An 11,423-nucleotide genomic window follows, 5' to 3' on the forward strand; every position below is an offset into this window, starting at 1 on the left:
TACTCAGTGTTTCTCAGCTCTGCTTCAACACTGGAATTATCTAGAGATTGTTTAACATTCTGATGCCCAGATAAGTTAAATTCGCATCTCTGGCCATGCAGGCTGAGCAATCCCCAGGTGATTCCAGTATGCAGCCCGGTTTGAGATCCTCAACCTAAATATTCCTTCCCTCTTGGGCCCCCTGTAGCTCATTCCCTCTTTTATTTTCTACTCTGCCACACATGCTGTTTCCAATCCCCAAGAGTAACAGTGGAACTTGATCCCTTTTGTTCTGACCTCTCCCTTATGTACAACTGGCTGCAGAGAGACTACAATGGCAGTGACAGTTGTCAGCCACTGAGGCCCAGGGATTTGACATTCACTTTGGGCATCTGGGATTTCGGTTTAGGGGAAGCCAGCCAATATTTGCCACAAAAGCACAAAGATTGGAACCACCCACCAATGCCAATTTGCTAAGCACCTAGTAGGCTCTGAACAGTAGAGATTGCATCCTTGCTTATATCTATACATATACTACCTTTCTTCAGCAAGCAGAAGAGAACATAGCAGAAGAGGAAGAAAGAGAGGGAAATCCAAGCCAAATCAAAATGGTGGCCATTCTTATAGCTAAAGATGATTGAGGAAGAGGGCCAGGAGATAGGCAGCAGGGCCTTGTGAAGTGTTTCACATAGTTGCGTTTTTCTGTGCTCTGCACATCCTTCCATGTTCCTGAGGTCCTGAGTGAATGAACTCCACTGTGGATTGTTATATACAGACCACTGTATGGTAGGCAGAGTAATGACCTCCAAAGATACCTATGTCCTAACTAACCCCTGGAACCTATGAAGATAGTTACTTTTAGATGAAGTGGTGATTAATTTTACACGTCAACTTGACTGGGCTAAAGGATGGCCAGATAGCTGGTAAAACGTTATTTCTGGGTGTGTCCATGAGAGAATTTCCAGAGGAGATTAGCATTTGGACTTACCCTCACCAATGTTGGTAGGCATTATCCAATCTGTAAAGGGCCCAAACCAAAAAAATAGGTAGGAAAAGGACAAATTTTCTCAATCCTACTGAACTGGGAATTCTATCTTCTGCTCTTGGACATCAGAGGTCCTGGTTCTGAGGCCTTTGGACTCTCATTGAATTATACCACTAGCTTTTCTGGTTCTCCAGCTTGCAGATGGCATACTGTGGGACTTCTCAGCCTCCATAATTTTATGAGCCAATTCCCATAATAAACCTCTCCTTATCCATCTATCGATCTGTCTATCCATATCCTATTAGATTTCTTTCTCTGGAGAACCCTGACTGATATGGACAACACTGAGGATTTTACAAATGTGGCTTAGTTAAGGATCTTGAGATGGGAAGGTGATCCTACATTACATAGGTTACTCCAGCCTCATCACAAGGGTCCTCATAAAAAGAAAGCAGCTAATATTGCAGAAACTAAACTTTACTCTGTTTTATAGATTCAAGGTGTAATCTAGTATCATTTCCTTTCAGCCTAAAGAAACTTTGGTAGAATTTCTTACAGTATAGGCCTGATGACAATGAATCCTCTCAGTTTAACTGAAAACATTTGTATTTCTCCTTAGTTTTTGAAGGATAGTATTACAGGAATAGTTTCTAGTTTTGCACCTATAATGCATCACCCAGATTAGAGCATCCACTTGTCTGGGCTTTTACAACAGTAATTCAGGATTACAGTCCCTGGGTAATGGTTTTTATTCCATTGTAGATATTTCTGCTGCAATTGGTACTAATCAATGTATCCCTCTAATAAAATGGTAAAATATTTCCAGAAACAAACAAGTTTAAAAATGAGTCAGTTCAAAGAAAAGCTTTTACAAAATAAAAATAGTAACGGGAGAGGAATGTGGAACAAACCTGGAGTTCCTAAGAAAAGACTGATATTTGGGAAACACAAATTTGTTAAGTATTCAAAATTAAAGAATAGTGTTTTGCAGAGGTAGGAACCGTGAGTTACTGCTGCAAAGTTCAAGAAAAGCAGACTCTCTACTTTGAGTGACTACAGATGAGTGAAATTCATCTGTAGAAACAAATCATAGAATTATAGGCTCTTAGACAACACTGAGCCAATTGTTTTGCCTTACAGAGGAAAAAGTGGAGGCAGATTGTTTTAAGTGACTTGTCCAAAATCACAAAGAGAACAATTTCCAGAGCAAGGATTAGAACTCGGTTCTCCTGCCAGTTTTCCCCTGTCCATTACCTCTCTCAATTGCAGCTTTTAAGCTCCTTTCCAGCCTTCTAGACAAAGACTTGCTGGCCTGTATTTGTCTAGGAGACGTAACCAGCACATCAATGGCCATACCAGACTTGTAGTGGAATTTCCAGTCTATAGACGGGACCTGGGGCCAGCATGTCTAACACACAGGAAACAGAAGGTAGAAAGAAATGCAGGTGATTCACAAGCTAAGAATAATCATCAACCCCGACACAGTGACTCTGAAAGAATGAGCTTATAGGCCACATTAGCACAAAGAAAAGGATTTGTAACAAGGGTTAAATAATCTATGCATAAATAATCTGTGCATCTAATAACTTCTGTACATAGATTTCTTTCTTTTTAAGGTGCATGAATATTATATTATCACATTTGTCTGATGATTCATTGATGATGGCAAATATAGGCAAAAGATTGGTTTACATGGCAGATTTTCATGTACTTTAAGGCGAAAATAAACTCCTTGGATGAGAAATCGGGGGGGGGGGGCTAATATCATTAAATATTTTCATCTGTGAAGCTGAGATCTCAAATAGTGACCTGGGATATGATCCATGTCCTACAGAGAACAGAGAGAGAAAAAGACCTTTCCAATGGTGATAGGCTGTAGCCAGCTCAGTCGTGGGACAGCCAAGCTGTGATGACCTTTCCTATTTTGAGAAGGTCAGACAGTCTGTATCAGGCAGCTTATCGTGAGCAAATTGTGCCAAAAAGAGAATGTATTCTGAGTTTGTTCTTCCCTTGCAGAAGACAGCAGCCTCCACAGATGTTGGTGTAAGGTGTGAATATTTCTTCCTTTTGAGAGCAGAACACATTCATTAGACATAGCCAGACACCAGCAGATGCCGACACATCTAATTTGGTAGCTGAATGTACCAGGAGCTGGAAGGTGCTACTTCCCATTAGTAAAATAATGGGCGATTAGTCCCTGACAAGTGAAAACCTATTACTTTATCAATTTATGAATTGATAATTCTACTTAACAAAAGAACAGATAACTCATTATTTTCTCACCCAGAAAGAAAGCAGGATTTTCCTTTCTTGTGGTTTCCATTGAACATGGCTTTGTCAGTCAGCTGAAGAGACTCTGTTCCCCCTTTTTATCATCTACCGGTGTGTTTCACTTTATGCAACAGGAAGGGTCCAGACAAATTATGAATGAAATAGATTTCTGAATGTGGAGACATATTTTAAATGCACAATGAGAACCAACAACTGGAATGAAGCTTGGGCCAACAAGTTCTTTCACAGTAGTCATGAGAAGGTTTCAGAGATAGCTCCCATTTCTTATAGGTTGCCTCAACTCTTGTGAGGTAGGTGAATTAAGAACTGAGTATGTATGTGGACATTAGATCAAGGGCAAACACAACAAGGGGATTGGACTATGAGCACATGATAAAAGCGAGAGCACACAAGGGAGGGGTGAGGATAGGTAAGACACCTAAAAAACTAGCTAGCATTTGTTGCCCTTAACGCAGAGAAACTAAAGCAGATACCTTAAAGCAACTGAGGCCAACAGGAAAAGGGGAACAGGTACTAGAGAAAAGGTTAGATCAAAAAGAATTAACCTAGAAGGTAACACCCATGCACAGGAAATCAATGTGAGTCAATGCCCTGTATAGCTATCCTTATCTCAACCAGCAAAACCCCTTGTTCCTTCCTATTATTGCTTATACTCTCTCTACAACAAAATTAGAGATAAGGGCAAAATAGTTTCTGCTGGGTATTGAGGGGGGGGAGCGGGAGGGGGCGGAGTGGGTGGTAAGGGAGGGGGTGGGGGCAGGGGGGAGAAATGAGCCAAGTCTTGTATGCACATATGAATAATAAAAGAAAAATGAAAAAAAAAAAGAACTGAGTATGTGCACTCAGTACTTTTTGGTCTTATGTAGAAATGCAGACTTGAGAGCAGGAACATACAACTAGTCACAACCATTTTTTTCAATTTTGAAAGCTTTTAAATTTTTATTTTCTACAGTAAAAATTACAGCTGTGTAATTTGGGCAAGGAAAAGGATAAGGATCGGTAAAGCCTTCCAGGTAAATGTGCATTCAAATTCCCTGTTTATATTTACGAAGAACTAGGACTATCTCCAGAGAGTTTTGGGGCCTGGGGCAAATTGCTTGGGATAACTGAGTTCTCCATTCTGAAATATATTTCCTAAGGCGAAATCTGGTTAAAATGAACTTCAAACTCCTCTCAGATCAACAGAAACCAGAGCTTAAATGTCAGGATCAGGGAAGGTAAAGTTGTGATTAAAATAAAGTAAGTCACCACAAGATAGGGAAAGTCACAATGGGCAGTGTCCAGTGATTTATTTGCAAAGGATTATTGGGCTTTTCCTAACACCCATCACTGTGCCAGAGGCTAGGGATTTAGTAATAAGCTAGGCACTGCCAGACAGTTCAAGAGACTCACAAAAGAGCGATGGGGAATGAACGTGCATACTGTGTACAAGGTGGACAAGTCTCTAGTGAAAGTGCAAAAAGCTTGAAGATCATGGAGGGATCAGCTAACCTGGGCTCTAGGAACCCCACAGCGTTTCCCCAGGCAAATAGAAGAGAAGATCATTCCCCACCAAGGACACAGGACCATGAAACTGAGTTCTGGGGATGCTCTCCCGCTGGGTGATGGGGAAGCACTACAGAATTTTTTTTAAAGAAAATTATTCAGACCAGCTCCATGATTCTTTATTATAACTTGCTCTTTTTCATCACTGAATGATTCTAAATGATGAAAAGTCAAATAGTAAGAAGGAATGTGAAAATGAAAAGCAGTGTCTATGCTTTAGCCCTGCCAGCCACCCACTCCCTTCCCTGCTTCCATGTCACCCCTAAAGGCCATCTCTTGTTTTCAGCTTTTCTGGCGTTTGTCTCTGGGGCTCTCCAAAATCTGTCATAGAAAAATGTCAAAAAGGAACATTCCAGCTGGGAACAGGGCTGGCTTCCAGGGCTAAGGAGGGGCTGGAGGGAATGAGAAAAAACATCTCCTAGGCTGCCTTATCAACTCAGTGTAGTCACATCCACCCCTAGTCTGGAGCATGAACGTTCTGTTCAGTTATGTGCTCCCCTGCTGATGGAGCCTTATCTCTGAGGCCGCTAGTGATAATCCAAGCTGGACCACCCAACCGGAGGAGAAGTCGATACTGTGAGAGGGTGGCCTCACTTCTTTTAGAGAATTTTCCTTGTCCAACCCAGAGAGAAACAAGACTGCTGTGCCAAGTGGAGGTGAGAGTTCAGCTTCAGTTAATCCCCTCAGCTGATCCTTGCCTCCTGCTCTCACAGTCTGGTTTATCTGCCTGCTTGAACCTAAAAGCCACTTGGCCTTTGTGAGACACAGTTTGGTTCCCATCTCCTTTGCAACTTCCCCAGGAGTCTAGGAGTGGCACCTCTGTTCTCTTCTCTTCCAGCTGACAACCGGCCTCAGGGATTCTTACCTGACCACATGCTTGCATTCTGGTGGCATAGCAGATTCCCAAGCTCTTTCTCTTGCAGGATGCTTTGCTGTGTTTCCCACTGACCTACTGCCTTGGCCCATCATGCTGTTGTAATAAAATACCTGAGACTGGGTCGTTTCTAAACAACAGATATTTATTTATCATAGTTCTGGAAGCTTGGAAGCCCCAGATCAATGTGCCAGCAGGTTTGGTGTGTGGTGAGGCTCTGGTCTCAGCTTGTAAGATGGCACCTTGAATACTGCTTCCTACAGAAGGGAGAGGCACTGTGTCCTCACATGGCAGAGGACCTGGAAGGAGCAGACCCGCTTCCACAAGACCTTTTGGATAAGCACTCCAAAGGCCCCGCCTCTTAATCACATTACTGATTAAATTCCCTTTTCTCCCCAAATTATATTTCTGAATAAGTTTCAATATATGAATTTTGGAAACACACTCAGACCACAGCACCCACCCTCTTTTTATAACTTTCCACTTCTCTCTCCCCTGCTGAAGGAAGGCCATCTAGAGAGGCCACTTTCCACCTCTACTGGCTGTCATCCCTCACAGGCACCCTCTGCCTGAACTTGCGCTCTCTCCTAGGCAGGCAGTCTTCTTGAGAGGGGTCCTTTCTTAAATACCTAGTTGGCCCACTAGAAATCAGTCCCTATGCTGTCAAACATCAGCCTTCAAGCCATTCCTATGGCAACCCTTTTCTCTCCTTGCCCTCACAGAAATTGCCAGCCTTCAGACTTCAGACATGTCCAGGCAAGCATCAGAGAGCAGTCAGTACATGCCCTGAACTCTGGGGATCCTTGGTCCGTGAACTTTCACTCCAAGCTCTCTTCTCTTCCTGGGGCTATTACTTGGTGGTGTGTTTCTACCTCTCGACAAGCATCCAGAGATGAGTGCAAAATAGAGGTAAGCTCTGCTCACCACACAGCCTCTCTGGCCTCTTCAGTGAACCCTCCGCCTCCCTCACATGTCTTTGAAGTGAGTGACAGGCTAAAGGCCCCTGGGCAAACACAATCTCTTTGCTATAGTTTGGATGAGTGTTTCCCAAAGGTCTACATGTTAAAGACTTGCTTCCTAGGATGCTACTAGTGGAACCTTTAGGAAGTAGGGCCTACTGAGAGGTCTTTTAGGTCATTGAGGCTGTGCCTCTGAAGGAGATTGTGGGACTCCCAGTCTCTTCCCTTTCCTCTTTTGCTTCCTGGCAATGAGGTAAGCAAGTTTACTCTACTACACATTCCTTGCCATAACCATCCAGCAATGCCCACTAGAGGCTGAAATCCATGAAGTCCACCTGATCTTGGAATGGAACCTCCAAAACTGTGAGCCAAAGTAAACCTTTTTTCTTCATAAGTTAATTATCCCAGGTATTTTGCTACAGTGGTAAAAAGCTGAATAACATGTTTTTATCCTATAGGCATGAAATACCCTTCTCTCTAGAATATAGGTCTTGTTACATATTCTCAGTGTTGAAACCTCAGCTGAAACATGAAACAAGAAATGTCTCATCCAGTATCACGTTACACTAGAGTGAGAAGTAGGCCACCAGCATTTGTCTGAGCGTATTAGAGAGATCAAACAACCATAACAATGTAATAATAAAGATTTCTCACTTCAAGAAAACTTTACAAAAGCAATTGCAAAAGCAAAAAATATATAGAATTCTGCAAATAATAGCCTGGGTCTTCAAACAAGAAAGTATCCATGCCCAGTCCAGAATGGGAAGAGTCAAAAAATGGAGACTCATTAAGAAGAACAACAGAGTGATGGTGTCATAGGCTCCCAGTGAAAATCATTTGTCACACTCTGTTAATATTACTTGCTTGTTAATATCCCAATGGCATACACAGCAATAGGCAAACAGCAAGTGCTTGTATAAACACTCAGAAATGAGTAGATGGATGGATGGATAGATGATAAACAAACCACCGGTCCAACATCCTGGATTTCTTGGTCAAACAAACTAAAAGTGCTTATCAGTTCCCTAAAAAAGGATAACTTCAAGTTATACTAGAACCCTACCGTAGACTCTTTGGAGTTTGTGGTAAATATTTATTCACCTTAATATTAAAATAGATGCAGTGCCATTCCATAGCATATTCCATCTCTTCTAAGTGAAACGTTTTGTATCTTTATAAAGTCCCAGGTTAAACAAACTCTCAGACTATGTTTTAAATTGACACATGAGTTGAATGATCTCTATCTGGCTTTTGAAATCAAAATAGCTATACCCAGACTGTGGGGCATAACAGGTCAACAACAGCCCTTGCACATTTTGTCTCTATTGGGTTTGTTTCTGTCCAGGTATGCTCTAATCCACATGTATTTTTCCTAGTGCGGAGCCACCTCTGCTATTTGTACCTAGAGATCATCACACTGTCTATAGTGAGTGCTAAATCATTTTTTGAGGAAAGGATGCATTCAAACAGCAAGAGAAAGAGTATTTCAAATGCAACTTCATTGATCTTTATCCTCAGAGAGTGGTTTCTGGCCTAATGATAAGGAATTTCATTCTTTTTTCTCTGGAGTGCCAACTGAATTCTCTCTTGCAACATATTTTTTTGTTTCCCTGTAGCCATCAACATACACCCAAACCTTCTTCATTTAGCCATCCTTTGACTTTTAGGTGCCATATTAAGAGTAATACAAAGATGCTTCTCATAGCCTCCTCATTCCCTCAAAGAATGTGAGCACCTAACCTTCATCTTGCCCAGCATTAACTCAGTCAATACATCTCTGAGGCCTGCTACCTAATTCAGGCACTCTTTCCTGCCCAAGAAGAGCTTGTGGCCTAAAATGGAGAGTGGAGAAGCAAGTGGATGCTTACTTTCATTGCAAAAACTTTAATTCAGCAAATATTTGCCAGGACCCAAGAAGGAACATGGGAAAGGGGCCCCTGCGTGTCACTGAGCATAGCAGCCTTTCTTGTAACTCCTTGAAAGCCATGTGTCTACCTTTGTGACTTGAAACCCAATAATGAACAATCTCAAGTGAGACTTCACAATTCTTTCCCTGACTAATCAGAACTTCACACCTACAATCGCTCCTGTTTCACTTATCTATTGCTGTGTCACAAACCACTCCAAAATACAATGGCTTACACTAGCACTAATTTGTTTTTTTCCTCATGATTCCGTGAGTTGACTAATCTAAATGATTCTTCTGGCTCATTTGTGGTTGACTGGAGAAACCTACTCAGCTGTATTCAGCGGGCATCTGGGTGGGCAAGAAGGTTCAAGAATGCTTCACTCACACCTGGTGCCTGGATACTTCTCCACGTGGACTCTTCACGTGGTAAGTTCGGGCTTCCTCTAGTCTGTTGGTCACAGGAAGTCAGAATTCTTTTTCTTTCTTTCCTTCTTTCTTTCTTTCTTTCTTCTTCCTTCCTTCCTTCCTTTTCTTTCTTTTAGTCGAGCCTGCCTATAACAATCTGTTATTTTTCCCTTTAATTCTATAGAAAATCTGCATATAAGCAAGGCAACTAATTCTCATAATAAAAATACGTCCTAAAAATAGCCAAGATGTCCATTCAGATTCCACAGTGAGTATACATTGTCCCATAAGAAAGTGCATGTGTACTTTCTCATGAATCCATAGAGTAACGATCAATAGTTTCCAGAAATTTTAACTTCTCACAAACCCCCTCCTTTGTTGGTAAGTATTGTGATATCTAACTAGGTTCTGTGAAGAGGGACGATGGAACATGCATTAAATTAGCAATTTTGCTCTTGTGATGTATATTCTCCTAACATGGCCTCACGGCAAAGCCTCGTGTCATTCATTCTGATAAGCACCCCATCAATTCTCAAGAAAACTGCAACAGCAGAAGAAACTAGAAGTCATTACTCTAATTTCCACATGCTGTTTATTTTCAAGCAGGAGAACATTTTCAAAAAAATATAATCTGTTCTCTGGCTTTTAGTTTCCCCTTATCTATATGATCTGTTGTAGTTACAGCTTTTAACTTGAGATTTTCCAAGTAATTTTCCTTTCTATTCTGTTGCATAGATCTAGTCATAAGGATTAATAACCTTTTTGGACTACTCACCCTCCATCCTACTTTCCTGTTACTCTTCAGCACAGGCTACGTGGAGTAGCCCATCATGGTCTTAACATGTCTGTACATCTTAACACGTCTGTAGCACTGGACTCAGTCCCAAAGCCAGGGCATGCTGAACTCTTAAAATGTTGTCTCGAAACATCATCTCAGAGAGATGGCACATCTCAGTCCATGGTCTGCTGGCTCCTTTGTTTCTGGGCTGTGTTGAGGCAGAGCACCAAGGTGGAAGCGTATGGTGGAGCAGTCACTCACCACATAGCATCCAGAAACTCTGTGTTGCAGAGTTCTTAAATGGCAACTGGTTTCTAAGAGGGAAGTGGGTCAATTCAGCCATTCCCCTTAATGAATGAGCCTAGAGTTCCAAAAATGTCATCTCCTCCTCCACCATCCATTGGGCAAAGCAAGTCACAAGGCCAGGGGAGCCGAAATAGACTGGAGAAACATGGATGTATGTGGAAGACAGGAATTGATGTCAACAATCTTTGGAGGCTACCTCCCCTCTTTATTGAAGGTTATCAAATTATAGCACTAACAATAACTTAAATAATGTGTGACAGGTTACATCAGAGAGGTAAAAGTTTGTCACCATGTTGTCAGAAAAAAAGAGAAAATAATCAATAGTGCTTTTAGAAGGATACAACTGGAAATCTTTCACAAAGATTCTCCTCCGTGGTAACCCTCAAGTCCTTCAGCTGTAGTAGAAGTGTTTAGGGCTTCACACAGTGCACATTTCATAAACAATAGACTAGAACTGGCTGAGACGTCTATAAGAGTCAGAGGAGGTTAACTACTTTCTCATACTGAGAAAGAATTCGTTCTCATGCATGTCACAGTTCAATGCAGGCTGGCAGGTAGGCTGTGCTCTACACAGTCATCCAAGGACCCGGGCTCCTTCCCTGTAAGTGGTTTAAATCTCAGTGGCTCCTCCAATAAATGCTCCGTAACACAGAGCTCTGTGACATAGACCTAACAGGTCATTCCTCAAAGAAAGAGAAAGGATATGAAGAATTGCATGGATACTGTTGATGGGCCAGGCCTGAAGATGAGCTATGACACATTTCTTACCCAGATGTAAGGAATTCTGTATGTCCTAGAAAGAAAGGAAAATGTTTTGATGATCAACTAGTCAGACTCTTCCACAAGCTCTTACTTGCTATCTCTACCTTTCTAAAATGTACACACCCTCTGTTATCAAAAATATCCTTAATTTGTACTTAATGTCTACTAACAGCCATTTGAGAAGAATGGGATACAAGCTATAATTCTGAAGAAATGTCTGAGTAGAATCCTATGAAGAAATTTCAAGGCCTTAATATCTGAAAGATAGGACATACATTTCATCCACATCCAGCCCCCTTTCCCAATGTTAATCTAATTTTAAAAAGAAAACTGAGCTAAAAGCAAACAGAAAAGTAATGTCATTGAACAAATTTCTGATTTTTCTCTTGATTATTAGTTTATCTTCTCAAGTTACCTAGTCCTCCCCCCAGAACGATTTGTGTGTCTGTATGCATAATATGCCTATTAGTTAATCAAATCTACCCTGTTACCTAAAGAATGAATGCCAGAAGATGAAGAAAAGGAGTACGGAAAATTTGGAAATGCACAATTTTCCTCCATTCCCATCCACCAAAGACACTTCTCAACACTACTTCCAGGATAACTCTGACTCATCCTGTAAATGACAT

The 11,423-nt window shown here is 41.5% G+C and overlaps 1 pseudogene; it reads right to left on the minus strand.

Moving 5' to 3' along the window:
• Window positions 1-9,258: 9,258 nt before the first annotated feature.
• LOC109699281 (TIP41-like protein) lies at window positions 9,259-9,898 on the minus strand (annotated as a pseudogene).
• Between the last annotated feature and the right edge of the window lie 1,525 nt (window positions 9,899-11,423).

The sequence above is a fragment of the Castor canadensis genome, chromosome X (genome assembly GCF_047511655.1).
Source record: "Castor canadensis chromosome X, mCasCan1.hap1v2, whole genome shotgun sequence".
Taxonomy (NCBI): domain Eukaryota; kingdom Metazoa; phylum Chordata; class Mammalia; order Rodentia; family Castoridae; genus Castor; species Castor canadensis.